The 20,649-nt window shown below is 47.9% G+C and overlaps 1 long non-coding RNA gene across 1 annotated transcript; it reads right to left on the minus strand.

Moving 5' to 3' along the window:
* Positions 1-16,510: 16,510 nt before the first annotated feature.
* LOC147373200 (uncharacterized) lies at positions 16,511-18,489 on the minus strand. The gene is made up of 2 exons (XR_015164604.1): positions 18,099-18,489; positions 16,511-18,012 (listed from the first exon to the last, which is right to left on the minus strand). It is a non-coding gene; the product is annotated as an uncharacterized LOC147373200 (long non-coding RNA).
* Between the last annotated feature and the right edge of the window lie 2,160 nt (positions 18,490-20,649).

A 20,649-nucleotide genomic window follows, 5' to 3' on the forward strand; every position in this document is an offset into this window, starting at 1 on the left:
TGGCACTCAGCCTTCTTCACAGTCCAACTCTCAAATCCATACATGACTACTGGAAAAACCATAGCTTTGACTAGACGGACCTTTGTTGGCAAAGTAATGTCTCTTCTTTTCAATATGCTATCTAGGTTGATCATACCTTTTCTTCCAAGGAGCAAGCGTCTTTTAATTTCACGGGTATAGTCACCATCTGCAGTGATTTTGGAGCCCAAGAAAATAAGGTCTGTCACTGTTACCATTGAGAACTGAAATAACAAGTGAGAAATGTAGCCATGCTGCTAAGTCACTTCAGTCGTGTCCGACTCTGTGACCCCATAGACGGCAGCCCATCAGGCTCCCCCGCCCCTGGGATTCTCCAGACAAGAACACTGGAGTGGGTTGCCATTTCCTTCTCCAATGCATGAAAGTGAAAAGTGAAAGTGAAGTCGCTTAGTCGTGTCTGACTCTTAGCGACCCCATGGACTGCAGCCTACCAGCCTCCTCCGTCCATGGGATTTTCCAGGCAAGAGTACTGGAGTGGGGTGCCATTGCCTTCTCCAATGTAGTCATAATTCCCCCCAAATCAATGACTATGGTTAGTGGATATCAGATTCAGACTATAAAACCACCAAGTTTCTAATGTTTATTTATTTATTTATTTGTTTGTTTTTTTCTAATGTTTAGAGATAGAGAAGATGGAGCAAAAATAGTGAGCAGGGAACAAGAGACCATCCAAAGCAGTCCAGCTGATTTAAAATTAAGCCAAATAGACCATGCAAACCTTAAAAATTTTTTTAATTAAATTCTCAATGTAGAGGAGCTTAAACAGCACATTAGACACAGAGAAAAATTTGCTGGATATGAAGACACTGTTCAGGACGCAGCACAGAGAGACAGAAGCAAAAAGACAGAGAGCAGATTTAACCTGAGTCCTAGAGGGTGGGGGCAGCCAAAGAAGAGATAATGGCTGAGAATATTCCAGAAATGATGCAAGTCATGGATCTACAAATACGGGAATCTCAGCATATATCAAGCAGAATAAATAAAAATAATCTAAACCTAGGTATTTTTAGAAATAATTTTATTTATCAATTCTTTTTGGTTGTGCTGGATCTTTGTTGCTTTGAGGGCTTTTTTCCAGTTGCAGCAAGCAGGGGCTACTCTCTGCAGGGTTCTCACTGTGGTGGCTCTTCTTGTTGGGGAGCACAGGCTGTAGGGCATGTGGGCTTCAATAGTTGTGGTGCTTGGACTCATGATTCGCAGCTCCCAGACTCTAGAGCACAGGCTCAGGGGTGGTTTAGTCACTAAGTCATGTCTGACTCTTGTGACCCCATGGACTGTAGCCTGCCAGACTCCTCTGTCCACAGGATTCTCCAGGCAAGACTACTGGAGTAGGTTGCTGTTTTCCTTCTCCAGGGGGTCTTCCCGACAGGCTTAGTAGTCATGGCTTATGGGCTTAGTTGCTCCAAGGCATTTGGGATCTTCCTGGACCAGTGTCTCCTGTGTCAGGAAGGCAGATTCTTTGCCACTGAGCCACCTAGGAAAGCCCCTAAACCTTGATATGTTTTTGATGCTGAAAGCTCAACTTCTCTGTACACTGGTGCTGAATTGAATCTCAAAGTTTTGGGTGAAGTAGAAAAAGATAGCTTTATTGCTTTGCCAGGAAAAGGGGGACCCTGTGGGCTCCTGCCTTTGAAACTGAATGTCCCAACCCACTAGAGTTTGGTGAGAAGTTTTATGGCAATGGCTGAAGGGTGGGGTTGCTGATAAGATTAGGCTCTGTCCTCCTTTAATCTTGTTTCAGGTCTCAGGTAATCTTTTTTTAATCTTAGTTTGGGGAGTTTAGTTCCCTGACCAGGGATCAAACCCACATTCCCTCAGTGGAAGCATGGAGTCTTAACCACTGGATCACCAGTGAAGTCCTTCAGCTTATCTTGATGAGCTTCTCTGGTTTCTTTGGTCTGGACTCAGGAGGTTTCTGGGTTACTCCTCCCTTAATTATCAACTGTTTGAATCTGCCTTTGGGAACTCAGGAAATAGCATGGAGACTGGAGTCTTGTCTGCAAGAAATGGGGGACAAAAAAGGCCTCTGTGCCTGGCAGCCCCATAGGGCTCCACTCAGTTTCATTTTTACAAAATTGAAATAGGAGGGAAGGGGACAGGGCACAACATTTAAAAGAATGGCATAGCCCAAGGATACAACGGAGACTGATTAGAACCAAATGGGTCCAGTGTGGTTGATAAGTTGACTTCCACCAGACCTGGTGGCTCAGTTGGTGAAGTCTGCCTGCAACACGGGAGACCCGGGTTCAATCCCTGAGTCAGGAAGATCTGGAGAAGGAAATGGCAACCCGCTCCAATATTCTTGCCTGGAGAATTCCATGGACAGAGGAGCCTGGTGGGCTACAGTCCATGTGGTCACAAAGAGTCAGACACCACTGAGTGACTAACAAACACTCTTACTTTCTTCTTTTAACACATCAGTAGGCTAAATGAAATACCCAAATGTGCCACTACAGTTTCAAGAACAAAAGGTGGGCAGTGACCCAATTCTTGGAAATCCTCACCCCTTTCCCAGAATAACTGCAATACTCCTCCCACTTTTCTGCCAGTATAATTACCCACTTCTATAAAAACTGACAGTATAAAAAAATAAGATCAAGGCATCCAGTCCTATCACTTCATGGCAAACAGAAGGGGAAAAAGTGGAAGCAGTGTCAGATTTTATATTCTTGGGCTCCAAAATCAGTGCAGTCATGAAGTTAAAAGATGTTTGCTCCTTGAAAGGGAAAACTATGAAAAACCTAGACAGCATATTAAAAAGCAGAAACATCACTTTGCCAGGAAAGGTCCATATAGTCAAAGCTATGGTTTTCTAGTAGTCATGTATGGATGTGAGCATTGGACCATAAAGAAAGCTGAGTGCTGAAGAATTGATGCTTTTGAACTGTGGGGTTCAAAAGACTCCTGAGAGTCCCTTGGACAGCAAGGAGATCAAACCAGTTAATCCTTACGGAAATTAACTGTGAATATTCATTGGAAAGACTGTTGCTAAAGCTGAAGCTCCAATACTTTGGTCGCCTGGTGTGAAGAGCTGACTATTGGAAAAGACCGGGATTCTGGGAAAGATTAAAGGCAGAAGAAGAAGAGGGCAACAGAGGATGAGATGGTTGGATGGCATCACCAACTTGATAGACATGAATTTGAACAAACTCTGGGAGATGGCGAAGGACAGAGGAGCCTGGTGTGCTGCTGTCCACGAGGTCACAGAGTCGGACAGGACTGAGCGACTGAACAACAGCAACAAAATAAGAACTGACAACCCCATACCCTGGGGTTGCTCCACCTTCAGAGATGGCCACACTCTGTCTGGAGTGTATGCTATGCTATGCTAAGTCACTTCAGTCGTGTCCAACTCTGTGTGACCCCATAGACGGCAGCCCCCCAGGCTCCGCCGTCCCTGGGATTCTCCAGGCAAAAACACTGGAGTGGGGTGCCATTTCCTTCTCCAATGCATGAAAGTGAAAAGTGAAAGTGAAAAGTGAAAGTGAAGTCGCTCAGTCATGTCCGACTCTTAGCGACCCCATGGACTGCAGCCTACCAGGTTCCTCTGTCCATGGGATTTTCCAGGCAAGAGTACTGGAGTTGGGTGCCATTGGCTTCTCTGCACACTGAGTAAAGACGCATCAAAGCCAGAGTTAAAAGCTCAAGGCAGGAGCTGTGATACTGGGTTTGCTACTGCGGCTCAAAGCAAGCACTCATAGAGTGAGGAAGAGTGTTCTGAAAATGTGATCACACACAGGGAAGTACTGTATCTAACAAGTGGGGGCAGATCAAACCACCTGGTGACTCCCTAGGAAACCTTCACTATGGCCAACCTCCAATAACAGCCATCGTGACTGACTCTGCTGAATGTCACCCTAGAGCTAAAACAACACTTAAATTTAATAAAATGATTACATTAGATTCAAACTCCTAACAGGAGACTACTACCCACAAATTCTTCAGACGTATCTACAACTGAAGTCATACCGACTACAACATACTCTAAGGGCCTTTCCTAATCGCTGTTATTTCAGAGTTCCACACCTAAAGTCAAACCATCAGTTACCTCTCCACATTAATAGCCTCTTCCTGTAAGAACCTGATGTCTGAACATGGAGATAAACAGATGTTTAAACAAAGCAACATCTTCAACACGCCTCATCTTACCAACAATAATGTCAAAGGGGAAAAAAACCCCAACATACTCAGTTATATTCCCAAACAACAAATAACCAATATAAATATTGAAATAATTCAAAGTTTTAACTTTGCTGTGAAGGCATTCACAAATGCATATATCAAAGTTTAACTTTTCTTCAATTCTCTCCATTTGCCAATTCCCTTTCAGTAAGGCAAAACATTCAATCGTTTTGCCAAGGTTCCATTAGAAACTTGAATAGCCAAATAGAGTTCTAAGGGGCTTTGGTCTAAAGCAAGACCACAAAGATACCCAAAAAATATCCAACAAGCCGATCTTCTGAACAATGGACAGAAACACAAACATAAAACGGTTACAAACAATAGGGTCAGACAAACTATGCTTACACTTTTCCCAACACCATATAGCTTTGTAACAGCTACAAATCTAAGTAAGACACCTTACCATTTCCTGTTCTCACCGCCCTCTTTTTGCTTTTTTCTCCCTCAAATGATTTCCTTCCTTCTGAGTTTCAAATGATCTGGTGCTCACATCATAAATACCAACTACGGTGGGCAGTTCTGGAGGACCCTGGCCTTGGTTTTCCCGCTCTGGGGCTGTCCTCTTAGCTGTCAACTGTAAATTGGCACTTGCCAAGAGCATTTGCCAGAGGCTGAATAACAACAAGGGCAACTGTCATCTGCCTCCTTGGAGACTGAACCCTGGGCTTCGGCAGTTGCCGACCTTCAACTCTCCTTGAGGGGAATCTGGTGGAACAGGTCTTTATATAGTTAGATACTTTCAGGAACTGGTTTCATGATCCTAATCCTTGTATCTCTTCCATCTAGATGAGCACTAAATCCCTTCGTGGTGACATCAGCTCCTCATGACTAGCAGCACACCTTTCGTAAAGTGAGTGCTTGATTGCATTGAACTCTCCCTTCATCAAAACCTTCTATCTTGACCTTCCGCCGCTGCCTCTTTGGAGCAGTATCTTAGAGCTCTCTGAGGTGCTGTCTCCCGGACTGCAGTCCTTCAGTTCAGTTCAGTTCAGTCACTCAGTCGTGTCCGACTCTTTGCGACCCCATGAATCGCAGCACGCCAGGCCTCCCCGTCCATCACAAACTCCTGGAGTTCACTCAGACTCACGTCCATCCAGTCGGTGATGTCATCCAGCCATCTCATCCTCTGTCTTCCCCTTCTCTTCCTGCCCCCAATCCCTCCCAGCATCAGAGTCTTTTCCAATGAGTCAACTCTTTGCATGAGGTGGCCAAAGTACTGGAGTTTCAGCTTTAGCGTCATTACTTCCAAAGAAATCCCAGGGCTGATCTCCTTCAGAATGGACTGGTTGGATCTCCTTGCAGTCCAAGGGACTCTCAAGAGTCTTCTCCAACACCACACTTCAAAAGCATCAATTCTTCGGAGCTCAGCCTTCTTCACAGTCCAACTCTCACATCCATACATGACCACAGGAAAAAACCATAGCCTTGACTAGATGGACCTTTGTTGGCAAAGTAATGTCTCTGCTTTTGAATATGCTATCTAGGTTGGTCATAACTTTCCTTCCAAGGAGTAAGCGTCTTTGAATTTCATGGCTGCAGTCACCATCTGCAGTGATTTTGGAGCAGTCCTTATTTGGCCCCAAATAGAACTTAACTTGAAACTCTCAAGTTGTGCATCTTTTTAGTCAGCAGTGGCATCACCGACTCAATGGACGTGAATTTGAGCAAACTCTGAGGATAGTGAAGACAGGGAAGCCTGGTGTGCTGCAGTCCATGGGGTCACAAAGAGTCAGACATGACTTAGCGACTGAACAGCAACAACAAAATAAAAACCGACAACCCCATTCCCCAGGGCCACTCTCACTCTGTCTGTGGAGTGTGCGTCTCTTTAAATAAATCTACTTCTTTCCTATCGCTTTGTCTTTCACTGAATTCTTTCTGTGATGAGACGTCAAGAACCTGAGCTTCCTGAAGCCCTGAAACCAGGTATGGGGTCTCAGTTAAAAGACCGTGGGTTCAAGTCCCAATCTGAGTTACACAGTTTCAAGACTGCAAACTTCAGATACCTCCTCTGAGCTCCCATGGCCCCTGAACACAACATGCTGTTCTTTTGGTGACAGCCCGCTCCCCTGGCCTCACGGCTGGGCAGAACGCGATCTCAGTCTTCCGGGGTCACTCTCTGCTCCCCCAGCTCCATCCTCTCCTGAGAGCCTCGTGGGCCGGGTGCCTGCCCCTTACCACCCCTCAGTCCAGGTAGGAATGCTCTTGCATCACTGCCTGGTCCCCAGGCCTGGCTGGGCCCACTCCTACAGCTTCTCCATCCTCAGCCTCAGGAGGCCTGGGTCCAAGTCCTGCCGCGGAGCCTTTGTGGTCCTGGCCAAGCCCCTTGCCCACTCTGGACCTCAGCATTTTCCTCTTGAAGATGGAATGAGGTTCCCTGCCCCACTACTGGCCTTCGTGGCTGCAGGGTACGGCTCACCCTGGAGGGAGGTTTGGATTCGTCAGTGGGAGTGGAAGAAAGAGCTGCCTCCTGTGGGGCTCAAAGCATCTCCCTACCTGCCCTGCGCTGTCCTGAGTTCTCATACGCTGGGGCTTGGCTGTGGGAGGAATGTCTGGCCTGGGTCCCCTTCCAGTGTCCCCGGGGCCCCGGCCTTCCCTGTGGGACCTCGGGTGGATCACTTCAGCTCTCTGAAGCAGAAATAAGCATAATGACTGCTGCACAGCACGTTCTCAGGGTGGATGGAGTGCCTGCTCACAGCAGGAACTCAGCACCAGGCAGAGCTTGTGTGGTTTCCTTGCTTCCTTGTTTTTTAGTCACGAAGTTGTGTCTGACTCTCTGCAGCCATATGGACTGCAGCCCTCCAGGCTCCTCTGTCCATGGGGTTTCCCAGACAAGAATACTGGAGTGGGTTGCCATTTCCTTTTGCAGGGGATCTTCCCAACCCAGGGATCGAACCCACATCTCTTGTATCTCCTGCATTGGCAGGCGGGTTCTTTACCATTGAACCACCTGGGAAGCCCTTCGAGCATATGTACCTCATAGTAATTGTTCCTAACAAGATGGGATCTGGGACTTCCCTGGTGGCCCAGTGGTTAAGACTCCAATGCAGGGGATGCAGGTACGATCCCTAGTCAGGGAACTAAGATCCCATATGCTGCGTGGCACAGTGGGGAAAAAAAAATCTAAAGGAAAACATAAGAAGGGAGCATCTTGTAAGGCTCAGATGCTGGGTGACAGCCCACAGGGACAACCCAAGTGTCCCCACAGGTGTCATATCCGGGTCCCTCATATGGAGGTGATGTGGGGACCAGGAGTGATGGTGAGTGTCCTGGGCACCGAGGTCCCTGCCCCTTCCCCTCTCTTTGGATGACCAGTGAGTCCCCAGCATGTCCCATCTTGCAGGCTGGTTTCTCCAGGTGCTTGACCGCCCCTGTCAAAGGCTAGGCACAGGCCCAGCCAAGCCCCTCTTGGGCGCCCTGAGGCTAGGCCTGTGGGTGGCCGGTGACCAGTGGCCTCTGCCCAGACCCAGGTCCTTCATCACTATTGTTGGTGAAAAATCAATCAATAGTCCATCGAAGAAAGAAATGGAAAAGGTTATTGGAGGCAACCTGAAGATTTTAGAGCTTCCTAGGTGGCACAGTGGTAAAAAAAACCTGCCTGCTAATGCAGGAGATGCTGGTTTGATCCCTGGGTCCGTGAAGATCCCCTGGAGTAGGAAATGGTAACCCACTCCAGTGTTCTTGCCTGGGAAATCCCATGGACAGAGGAGCCTGTCGGGCTACATTCCATGGGGTCTCAAAGAGTCGGACATGACTGAGCAAATGAGCACGCGGGCACATATACACACACACACATGCAGAGGATTATAACACAGGAAACATCTTACAAAAAGCTCTGAGGACTGTTCTTCCCCTTAGAGGTCAAAGCACAGTGATACACATGTTTGAGACAAAGAGGGTTATACGTCAGATGACGTGTTGACTGTTTGCTCAATCTAGGTCTACATGTGGAAAGCAAATGTGAGTCCTGGGTCACTGTGGCCTCTTAGGAGATTAAGAAGAAAGGTTATCTCCAAGGGAGCTGTGACCTTTAGTGAGATTAAGAAGGAATGCTATCTCGATACTAAGAAGGCCTGGTTAAGGCGGACGCAGAACATACACTGAATGGGAGGGAGGAAGTCCAAATGGGCAAAGAAAATGTTTATGTTTAAATATGTCTCCTTTTGCCATAAAATAAGAATTTCATGTCATCACTACCAACTACAGCCCCGAGAGTTCTGCCGTCAGCCAGATTCTTAACTGTTGTGCAGTCGCTCAGTCATGTCCAACTTTGTGATTCTGTGGACTGCAGCCGCCAGACTCCTCTGTCCTGCACTATCTCCCTGAGTTCACTCAAATTCGAATACTCAGTAATACTATCTCACCATCTCATCCTCTGCCGCCCCCTTCCCCTTTCGCCTTCACTCTTTCCCAGCATCAGGGGCTTGTCCAATGAGTCGGCTCTTCAGGTCAGGTGGCTGGGCTCCAAGGCCTTCTGGGCCTCTGTTTTCCAAACAAATGAGTCTCCGGGAGGCAAAATCAAGAACATACCGGATGAGGGAGCATGATGACCAGGTCGCTTTGCCCTCACAGAGCCTCAGGAGGTGGGACCGGACAACGGTCTCCAGGTTGCAGATGAGGAAGAGAAAGGGGGGCTAGCAACTGGGGCTGAGTCAGGCTTTGGGCCCAGGGCTCTGAGAAAGCCAAGGGCCAGAGCTGCTTCTTCACCTTCTTCCTTGTGCAGTGGGGCCCAGATTCCGCAGGACTGAGACCAGATCCCCCACAGCCAGCACTCATATTAGGAAACTGCTCCCATGGGGGTGGGGCCTTCCAAAGGGTGAAGCCAGCAGGAGTGGAGAGTGGGGACCGGGCCAGCCGTGGGCACCGCTGGCCCCAGGCCTGCTGTCCGGGCTCAGAACCCCGTTAGTCTTTGTGGGGGGCCTCACACAGAGCCCACAGCTCCGCGGGGCCGCCACTGTCTCCTCCGTCCACAGAATTAGGCTGCCCCAGGTCACATCTGATTCTCTGACTACCACACTCAGAGGTGCTTTGACCTGTCAGTTGAAATAAAACAAAACAGGATATAAAAACAGACCCCTAGGGAGTCCCCTAGTGGCCTCGTGGTTAGGATTCTGGGCTTTCAGTGCTGCGGCCTGGGTTCAGTCCCTGGTCAGGAAACTGAGATTCGGCTAACTCTGAGGCGTGGCCAAAAAAAGAAAGAAAGAAAAAGTCCCTTGTTGTTCCGTCCCTAAGTTGTGTCTGACTCTTTGCAACCCCATGGACTGCAGCACACCAGGCTACTCTGTCCCTTAACCAGCTTAAAAATAGCTCCCCCAAAAGCTAGACAGTTGTGGCAACAATATAGGAACAAAGAGAGGACTTTAAATTGTCCCCGGGGACTTCCCTGGTGATCCAGTGGTAAAGAATCCAACTGCCCGTGCAGGGGACACGGGTTCAATCCCTGGTCTGGGAAGATTCCACACGCTGTGGGGTGACTAAGTCCGTGTGCCACAGCCACAGAAGCTCCTGCACCCAGAGCTTATGCTGTGCGACAGGAGAAGCCTCTGCAATGAGAAGCCTGTGCACCTCAATCAGAGCAGCCCCCACTTGCTACAACTAGAGAAAGCCCATGCGCAGCAACCAGGATCCAGCGCAGCCAAAAATAAATAAATAAAAATTTAAAGTAAAATAAATTGTCCCCAGAATCACAAATACACGTGGGAGGGGGTGACAGGCATGCCCTGTACTCAGGCAGCATTGAGAGGCAGGTTCCCTGTGCCTGAACCTGTCCTGGGTCCTCTGGGTGGGGGGTGAGGGCAAAGGGAGAGAGGGGGAGCAGAAATGCTAGGGCCCCTCTGTCCCTCTAGGCCAGAGGAGGAAGGGGCTGGCAGCCCTGGCAGATTCCTCATCACCCACCATGGTCCTCCCTACCCTGGGCTTGTCCGGGCGTCTCATCCCTCAGCTGTTCATCCTCCAGGAGACTGTGGACCACTTGGAGCCTCAGGTTCTTCATTGTCAAACCAGAAATAAAACTCATCCTTCCCTCCCAAGTTCAGGGTGAAGAGTTGGCTACCTGCGGGCCTGTGCTGGGGACGGGGGCACCATGGAAGCGGATCTCATGACTCCCTTGCCATGAGAGTTCGTGCCTCTGTGGCCCGTGCCTCCCTCCCTCGGTCCTCCCAGGACACTTGTCAGGCCATCTGTCCACACAGCCTTGGCGCTAACCAAATTATCCCGGCATCTGGCTCCAGGTCTGGCAGATTTCCTCGCTGCTCCACCCTCTCCAAATGGACAAGGCCAGCAGATTAAATCCCAATTAGGTCCCCACAATCCATCACTAGGTTTTCCTGGCCTGATGTGATTTCTGAGTGAGAGGAAGAACTCGAAGAGGCAGACTCCTGCAATTTCCGAAGTACTGTCTGTGTTCTGGGTGAGTTCCAGGAAGATTCTCTCCCCACATCCCACCCCAAACCCTGTCTACATCTCCTCCAGGAAGCCCCAGGAATGTCTCAGCTACAGCCATCCTGGAGTACACCCCTTCCTCAGGTGGGCTTGTCCTTTCATCCGAGACCCTCTCCTCCAGCTGGGGCCAACCAGCAACAATGGACCAGAGTCACAGCCCCTCTCTGGATGCAGGATGCTCTGAACTGTAGTCACCCAAAGGCTCAGCATTGTCATCACCATCATCAATCACCATCGCCACCATTTTCCTTCAAAACAGCCTTAGAGCTGGATCTGTCTGGATTTGAATTCTGGCTCTGCTGTGTGGGCACCACCTGTGTGCTGTGGGCAGGCCCCTGGGCTCCTGAGCCTCAGTCTTCTCCCCTGCGGAACGGGGACGGTAGTCGGCCATAGGCAAGGTGAGCTTTTAATAGGAAGGCGAGCGCACAGCCCGAGCAGTGCCAGCCACACACAACAACACACGTCTCTAATAAATGGTGTTAAGTCAGTGGGATATCCGTATGGATGTAACTGAATTTCTACCCCATTCCCAATGTAATGGAGCAAGACCCTATGGTGCCTCCCCAGCATAAAATGCCCCCTTCCCCAGTCCAGCCCCTGCCTTCATGTCCTCTGCCTGCCTTTTGTATGTAGAAAAATCTTAGTCAGATAATACATTTAATCAGAAAAAGGAGAAAAACACAGAAGCAAAGGGAAATAGTCAAACAAGACAAATAGTAAGTTAGTCTTTAAACAAAGTCAAGGAGCTTTAGTTTTCCTTCAAGGACTATAGATAATATTCTGGGGTGTCCTTTGAGCTGTTTTGCAGGTACTGAAATCCTCACCAAGTGGAAGAAGTTAACTACACGATGACCAGATTGTAGCCATGACATATTGTGTTCCATCTTACACAGTTCAGGGAGCTGGCCTCAAGGAAATGGGAACAAACTGACCTTGGAACCAAAGATTAACTGTACTTAAAACAATCAAGATGATGCTGGTCAGACCACCACATGGCTGATTTCAAGATGATTGTCAGAGCTGACTGTGCTGTTCTGTACATACCCACCCCCCCTCCTCCACCTAAGCACCCCAGAAATTCCCCTTTAAAAACTTGTCCCTTGATCAGCAACAGGAAGTTAGTTCTTTGGGGCACGAGTCCACCTTCTCCCCAGGATTGCCAGGTTCCTCGATAAAGCTGTCTTTCCTTTTACCTAACACTTGTCTCTCAGGATTGGATTTTTTTTTTTTTATACAGAATTTAAAATTTTTTTCATTTATTTATTTATTTCTATTTTTGGCTATGATGGGTCTTCACTGATGCACTCAGGGTTTCTGTAGTTGTAACAGGCTTAGGCTATGCTTCATTGCAATGTGAAGCTTCTTATTGGCACAGAGTACAGGTTCTATGCATGGGCTTCAGTTGTTGTTCCAAAGCGTGTGGGATCTTCCTTGATCAGGGATGGAACCCATGTCCCCTGCCTTGGTAAGTGGATTCTTATCTGTTGGACCACTGAGGCAGTCCCCAGTATTGGATTATTGAGAGAGGAGCAACCAAACATGAATTTGGTAACAGCCACACAATACAAATATATTTCTCAGGGTACTGAGAATCAAACAGTGAGAAAGACAAACAAAGCTTCTAAAAGAAAACAAGGGAATATTTTCATTGGGTTATGCAAAACCTTCTTAAAGGGGATACAAACTGTGCTGACCATAAAGGAAAAGATTGAAAGGTTAGGCAAGACTAAAATTAAGAATTTTAGTGTTCTCTATTCATTAAGAGAGAGAAAGGAGCTTCCCAGGTGGTGTTAGTGGTAAAGAATCCACCTGTGAAGGCAGGAGATGCAAGATCCCTTGGTCAGGAATATCCCCTAGAGGAGGAAATAGAAACCCACTCCAGTATTCTTGTCTGGGAAATCCCACGGACAGAAGAACCTGGTAGGCTATATGTAGCCCATGGGGTTGCAAAGAGTTGGACATGACTGAACAATTGAGTACACAAGAAAGAGAAAAAGGTAACCCACAGAGTTACCTTTGAAAGACATTTGAAATATAAATTTATATTTATATAAAGACATTTGAAATATAAATTTATAACAAAGGTTTGTATCTAGAATATATAGGAAATTCCTATACATTGATATGATAAAGAGGATCCAAACAGGAATGAATGACTTCACAGAAGAGGATCTGGAAATGGTCAGTAATAAAAGCGTAGACACACAGGTGTGTTAGTCACCAGGGAAGGAGATTAAAGGCCAGCCGCCGCCAGCAGGGCTCCTGAAGCGACAGGCGCCCCTCACTGCCGGCGAGATGGTGGAGGGATTGTGATCCCACTGCGGGTACCTGTGCTCTTGGTTACAGCCTCTTTGGAAAACCTTTTGACAATATCTTCCGAAGACACACGTCCTAGCAATTCCTTCCCTGAGCACATACAACACAAAGGGCACAGGTGTTCCCCCCAAATCTTGTACCTGAATGTTCACAGCAGCTTCGTTCATAATAACCCTAAATCAGAAACCACCCCAAAGTCTTAGCAAGAGAATGGATACACACCTGTGGTGTATCCACAGAATGGAAGGACAGACCGCACTGCTAATGAGCAAATCACAGCATCACCACAGCAGTGTGGACAGAGCCCACCCACCGAGACAATATTGACTGAGAAGAACTGGACACACAGGAAAGAACAAAACCGGCAATGCTGATGGGAGTCTGAGAAGACCTCATGATGGGAGATAGCCACTGTGGAAGGGGCCAAGCAGGCTTTCTGGTGCTGGTTTTATGGGAGCATCCCGTGGACAGAGGATGGGGTCACAAAGAATCGGACAGGACTGAGCATCTGAGCACACACAGCCCATTGGGATTGACTGTGACCTGTGGTGCTCAGTTTTATGTCCACGTGGCCAGGCTATAGAACCCAGTTATCCGATCAAATACTAATCCAGGTGCTGCTATGAAGGTATTTTGCAGATTATGATTAATGTCAGTGATCAGTTAACTTTCTATAAAGGAGATTATCTTGTATAAAGTGGGTGGGGCTGATCCTACCAATCAAAAGGCCTGAAGAGCCAAACTGGGGTTTCCCCCAGGAAGAAGCAAATCTGCCTGTGAGCAGCAGTGTCAGCCCCACCCCTGAGAGTCTCCTGCTTGTCCTCCTTGGAGACCTGCCCTGTAGATTTCACACAGGGCCCTCTGTTTGAACATTTCATACAGAGCCATCTGGGCATTCAGGTCAAATGTGGGCTCAGAAACTGGGGATCTTTCCCCTGGAGGCTGCAGCGAGTCCCCAGACACATTGGTGACACATTACCCTCTGGACCTGGGAGGTCTCTGGCAAATGTCTCTCTGCTGGCATTTGGCTTCAGCGAAGATTTGTGCAAATTCTGACAGCATATTTAGAGACAGTTCTTGACGCGTCATTGACTTAATCCTCGGCTCAATGAACAAAAGGAAGAGGTCTCACTCGTGCTGGTGGAGCCGGACAGGCAGGGTGCTGTCCTGGTCCCCACTTCACTGTGTACCTCTGTGGCCTTTGCATCCTGTCCCGGAAATCCAGATAAGAGTATCTGCCTCAGAACTCAGTGTAAGGCTTAGAGTGTGAAATGGAAGGTGCGTAAGACAGTGTGCGGCACACAGGAAGGGAGGCTTTGCTAAATGTGAGCTGAAATGCTTATTTATTTTGTTTCTACTGCACTAGTCCCCCTTATCCATGGGATTGCATTTCCACAAGCCCCAGTGAGTCCCTGAGGCCGAAACTGTGCAACTCAGGTCGGGACTCGCACTTGTGGTCTTTTAGCTGAGATCACAGCTGGTCTCCGGCCTTAATGAGGTTCAGGTTCTTGATGTTTCACTGCAGAAAGAATTCAGTGAGAAGCAAAGCAACAGGTAAGAAGTGGATTTATTTAGAGAGAAACACACTCCGCAGACAGAGTGTGGGCCATCCCAGAAGAGGGCAGCCACAAGATATGGGGGTTGTCAGTTTTTTTCATAGCCTAATTGAGTTGTTATTTAGGTGGTAAGTCGCGTCTGACTCTTTCACAACCCTCATGGACTGTAGCCCACCAGGCTCCTCTGTCCACAGGATTTCCCAGGCAAGAATACTGGAGTGGTTGCTATTTCCTTCTCCAGGGGATCTTACTGCAGGGGTCAAAATTGCACCTTCTGCTTGGCAGGTGGGTTCTTTACCACTGAGCCACTTGGGAAGCCTTTCAGTTTTTATAGGAGTGGGTAATTTTATAGAATAATTTCATAGGCTAATAAGTGGGAGAGTTCCATATACTTATGAAAGGGCTGGGGATTTCTTGGAGTTGGACCATCACCCACTTTTTGACCCTTAAGATTGGCCTTGGAGCTGTCATAGTACCTGTGGGTGTGTATTAAGCTTGCTAATGTGTGGAAAAAACTCTTAAAGAGGCGAGAATATCAGACCACCTTACCTGTCCCCTGAGAAACCTGTATGCAGGACAAGAAGCAACAGTTAGAACTGGACATAGAACAACAGACTGGTTCAAAATCAGGAAAGGAATAAGTCCAGGCTGTATATTGCCACCCTGCTTATTTAACTTATACACAGAGTACATTATGCAAAACGCTGGGCTGGAAGACTCACAAGCTGGAATCAATATTGCCGGGAGTAATATCAACAACCTCAAACATGCAGATACCACTCCAATGACGGAAGGTGAAGAGGAATTAAAGAGCCTCTTGATGAGGTGAAAGAGGAGAGTGAAAAAGCTGGTTTAAAACTCAACATTCAAAAAACAAAGACCATGACAACTGGTCTCATCATTTCATGGCAAATAGATGGGGAAAAAGTGGAAAGAGTGGCAGATTTTATTTGCTTGGGCAAATAAATCCAAAATCACTGTGGATGGTGACTGCAGCCATGAAATTAAAAGATGCTGATTCCTTGGAAGGAAAGCTATGACAAACCTAGACAGCATATTCAAAGCAGAGCCATTTCTTTGCCAACAGAGGTCCATATAGTCAAAGCTATGGTTTTTCCAGTAGTCATGTATGGATGTGAGAGTTGGACCATAAAGAAAGCTGAGTGCTGAAGAATTGATGCCTTCAAACTGTGGTGCTGGAGAAGACTCTTGAGAATCCCTTGGACTGCAAGGAGATCAAACCAGTCAATTTTAAAGGAAATCAACCCTGAATAGTCATTGGAAGGATTGATGCTGAAGATGAAGCTCCAGTACATTGGTTACCTGATGAGAGCCGACTCACTGGGAAAGACCCTGATGCTGAAAAAGATTGAGGGCAGAAGGAGAAGGGGGAGACAGAAGATGAGATGGTTGGATGGCATCACTGACTCAGTGGACATGAGTTGAGCAAACTCCAGGAGATGGTGAAGGACAGGGAAGCATGATGTGCTGCAGTTCATGGGGTCACAAAGAATCGGATATGACTTAGTGACTGAACAAGAGTGTGTTGCAATGAATATATAATGACGTTCAAGGTCTGGTGGAAGTTGATTCATCTGCCATCTTGGACCTATTTGGTTCTACGTCAGTTTTTGTCATGTCCTTGGGCCACGTCATTCTTTTGAAGGTTGTGCCCTGCCCCTTTCCCTGCTGTTTCAAAACCACAGAAAGTAAGAATATGTATGCTGTGTTTTTCCCTATCCATACATACACACCTGTCATAAGTTATGAATTGAGCAGAGTAAGAGTTTAACAACAATACTACTAAAAGAGAACAATTATAACAATATTCTGCAGTAAAACTTATGTGACTGTGGTCTCTCTCAAAATACCTGGTTGTACAAATGTAGTGCCTTTTCCAGCCTAACTAAGCGTGTATGCACTGTGGGCATACATTTTGCAGTTTGAGGTGGGACAGCAAAACTAACACAAATGTCTTTTTCCTTCTTTGCAATTTCATGGGTAGTAGACTTTTTTTCACACTGGAGATGTTAGCAACCTCAGCATATAATTTTTTTTTTCTCTCTTTACTAAGTTGAGAACTGAATTACATTTCGTTCTTAATGTTCCCCATCTCATTCTTCACCAAATCAAAGCAAGGAACACTCTGTTGACCCCTAGTAGGTCTCTGAGCGATGGAAAGGGCGGAGAGGCATTTGTGGACAAACTCTGCTATCGCATGGATGCCACGCATATATCGGTGTTCGCTCAAAAGTGACATCAACACGCTTTTCCTCTCCATGTTCAAAAAGCAATGGGGTGATAGGGTGGTCACACACACACACACACACACACATACACACACACACACACACACACAATACCACACAGCATCTCTTCTCTCGAGCTTGGATTTTCACTGATAAACAGGACAAAGAATGAATGAGCATTCTTCCTCAGGCACGGATTGCCTGGAGAAAGACATCAACGGTTTTGTTCGAACATCAAAAATAGCTACAAGTCTCCTCATGTGGGTTTCACCCTGGTATGAAACCTGCCTACATGCTAGTGTGCAGCTTCTATTCTCTGACTGCCAACCTGGTCTGTTGATCAAGCCATCCTGCCAACTGCATATTGTACTTTCTGACCACAATGTCTTGGGCAGTATACTCATGTCCTGGGGCTGCCTAAGTAAGATACCGTAAAACAGGAAGCTTAAACAACAGAAATTTATATTCTTTTTTAAAAAAAAGACTTGCCTATTTTTGGCTGCATGGAGCCTTTGTGGCATGTGTGATCTTTCGTTGCTGCACACAGGCTTCTCTAGCTGTGGTGCAGGGGCTCACTAGTTACAGCACACTCGCTCAGTTGTTCCGTGACATCTGGGATCTTAGTTCCTGGGCCAGGTTTGAGCCCGTGTCCCCTGCATTGCAAAGCAGGTTCTTAACCACTGGACCACCAGGGAAGTCCCAGAAATTTATATTCTTACAGTGCTAGAGGCCAGGAGTTGAAGATCAATGTGTTGGCAAGGGTGGTTTCTCCTGAGGCCTCTCTCCTTGGCTGGCAGACAGCCACCCTTCTGGTCTCCCTCTGTGCCTGTCTGTGCCCTAATCTCCTCTTCTTGTAAGGACAACAGGTCATATCGGATTAGGGTGCGCCCCATGACTTCATTTAACTTAATCACCTCGTTCAACACCCTGTCTCACATTACAATCTCATACTAAGGTACTGGGGTTAGGAATTCAACTTACCACTTTTGAGGTGGGTGGGGACAATTCAACCTAAAGCAGGCAGGTCTTCCTACCTTCTCAGCAGCAATGTGACCTGCTTCTCTTTTCTTCTTGGAAGGAAGGGAGTGTTGAATGATGTCTCTGTGGTTTGGAGATCTTTCCTGCCTTCAGTGTCAGAATTAAACACCTGGGCTTCCCTGGCGGTCCAGTGGTTGAGACTCTGCTTCCACTGCTGGGGTCATGATCCTGGTCAGGGAAGTTCCAACATGCTGCGTGGTATGCAAAAAAAAAAAAAAGTCAGTTTTCTGCTTGAAAGAATTATTTTTCTTGTTCCAGAAATAACCTGTGGTTTTACCTAGTGATGCTGTGATGTTCTCTCTGAAAAGGAGCTCTCGCCCCACTGACTGGCAAAGTTGCATCAGTCACTGCACTGGAGCCATGGCTAGATGGAGCCAATGGAACCATGTCAGGCCCTCAGGGTCATGCCTTCTTGCTCGTCCTTTTCCAGCTTCTTTGTGGTGACATCACACCTGCAGAGTCGCTGGTCGGGAACGGGCAGATCCACTCTCTGCATCTGCGTTGCTCTCTTGCTCCCGTGAGGGCCTCCCTCGTGGCTCAGTGGGTAAAGAACCTGCCTGCAATGCAGGAGACCCAGGTTTGATTCCTGGGCTGGGAAGATCCCATGGAGAAGGAAATGGCAGCCCACTCCAGTATTCTTGCCTGGAGAATCCCATAGACAGAGGAGCCTGGCAAGCTACAGTCCATGAGGGTTGCAAGAGTCGAACACGACTTAGTGACTAAACCACCACCACCACCTGCTCCCATATTTATGTTTACAACATCATTCTGCATGTTTACATATCTCCTTGTAGCCCCACTGCTGCTGCTGCTGCTAAGTTGCTTCAGTCGTGTCCGACTCTGTGCGACCCCATAGACAGCAGCCCACCAGGCTCCCCCGTCCCTGGGATTCTCCAGGCAAGAACACTGGAGTGGGTTGCCACTTCCTTTTCCAATGCATGAAAGTGAAAAGTGAAAGGGAAGTCGTTCAGTTGTGTCCGACTCTTAGCGACCCCATGGACTGCAACCTACCAGGCTCCTCCGCCCATGGGATTTTCCAGGCAAGAGTACTGGAGTGGGGTGCCCCACACTTATGCCTTAATGAGTCGCTTTGAGTCATGGATTCCAGCTCTGAGTTGGGGGGCTACAATGCAATGCCATAGTAACAAAGAAAACGCAAATTTAACACATGTGAACTCTAACAGGTAAATGATATGAAAATGTGTCACCCGAGGTGATCTGCCTTGGACTGTCCTCGTGGCTCATGTGCAACCTTTGAGGTCATGATGATGGTTAAGAAATGGGGAGGACTTCCCTGGTGGTCCAGTGGTTAAGAACCACCTGCCAATGCAGGGGACACGGGTTTGATCCCTGATCCGGGAAGATTCCACACACAGCAGGGCAACCAAGGCCGTGCTCTGACTCCTGAGCCCGTGCACCCTACTGCCTGCGCTCTCCAACAAGAGAAACCAGGGCCGTGAGAAGCCCATGTACTCGCAAGTAGAGAGCAGCCCCCGATCACTGCAAATGGAGAAGGCCTGAGGCCCAGTGCAGCCAAAAATAAATGTATAATTTTAAAAGAAAAAAGAAAGAACATGGGGAGAGTCATCATTGTGTCTAACTGTGTCCTAATCTGGGCCACCTGAAGCGAAGAACTGACTCATTTGAAAAGACCTTGATGCTGGGAAAGATTGAAGGTGGGAGGAGGAGGGGACAACAGAGGATGAGATGGTTGGATGGCATCACGGACACAATGGACATGAGTCTGAGTAAACTCCGGGAGTTGGTGTTGGACAGGGAGGCCTGGTGTGCTGCAGTCCATGGGGTCGCAAAGAGTTGGATACGACTGAGCGACTGAACTGAACTGAACTGAATCTCCTCTTTGAGTCCTAATCTCCTCTTCTTGTAAAGACACTGGTCATACTGGATTAGGGCACACCCCATGGCTTCATTTAATTTAACCACCTCGTTCAACACCCTGTCTTGCATTACAGTCTCATTCTAAGGTACTGGGGTTAGGAGTGCCAACAACCCAGCCTCACACATTTGTGAAATTTATGTAACAAATGAATTCATTGCTCTCTTTTCTATCAGCACAAACTCCTCCCACCCCCACCCAAATCCCTGGATGAGCAACCAGCGATCTTCCCAGATTCAACTTGGAGAAACGCTGTGCTCTGACGATGGGAGAAACTTGGTGTCTGCCTTCAGAGCCTTACAATCTATCACGAAGGTGCGCAGCACTGCAAGAGGGAGGCCGTAAAGATGAGCCCCTGGTGCAAGGCGTTGGGCCCAGGTTTTGGCACCCCAAGACCTGGGTTCTAATCCCAGCTCCACCATTTACTAGCTGTGTCATGTACCCCTCCCATCAGACTCTCTGGTTCGCATCTGAGCCCTAGTTCTTCTGGGACTACCCTCAGGCTGCCCCTGATGGGTCAAGAAGGCTGGTCCTGACCAGAGAAAAGCCAATCAGAGCCCTTTCCTGGGAGCTTATTCCAGCCTGGAGCCAGTCCTGTAGAAGGAGATGCAGTGTTCGGAGCCTTTGGCCGTCTTACTCCTATCTAGTGAACAAGCCATCTGTGATCAAAGAGGATGGAGCCGCGTGGAGGGTGACCTGGGGAGGAAATGCTGCTGGTGCTGAGGTTTCACTGCCCACCCCTTCCGTGGGCTCTCACAGGACCCTCTGACATCCTCTGTTCTCACTCACCCCGCCTGCGGGTCACTCAGCATTCATCGCAATCTTCCTCCCCAACCCTGTTAACAAAGCAAACACTTTGGTGAATGCTGTTGGTTTCGCAGGAGAGTCACAAAGTGAGATGCCCCCCAGCACGTCTCCAACTTCCTCTTCT

This window comes from Bos grunniens, chromosome 5, assembly GCF_055505025.1.
Source record: "Bos grunniens cultivar Pamir isolate PY7600 chromosome 5, Bosgru_T2T1.0, whole genome shotgun sequence".
NCBI lineage: Eukaryota > Metazoa > Chordata > Mammalia > Artiodactyla > Bovidae > Bos > Bos grunniens.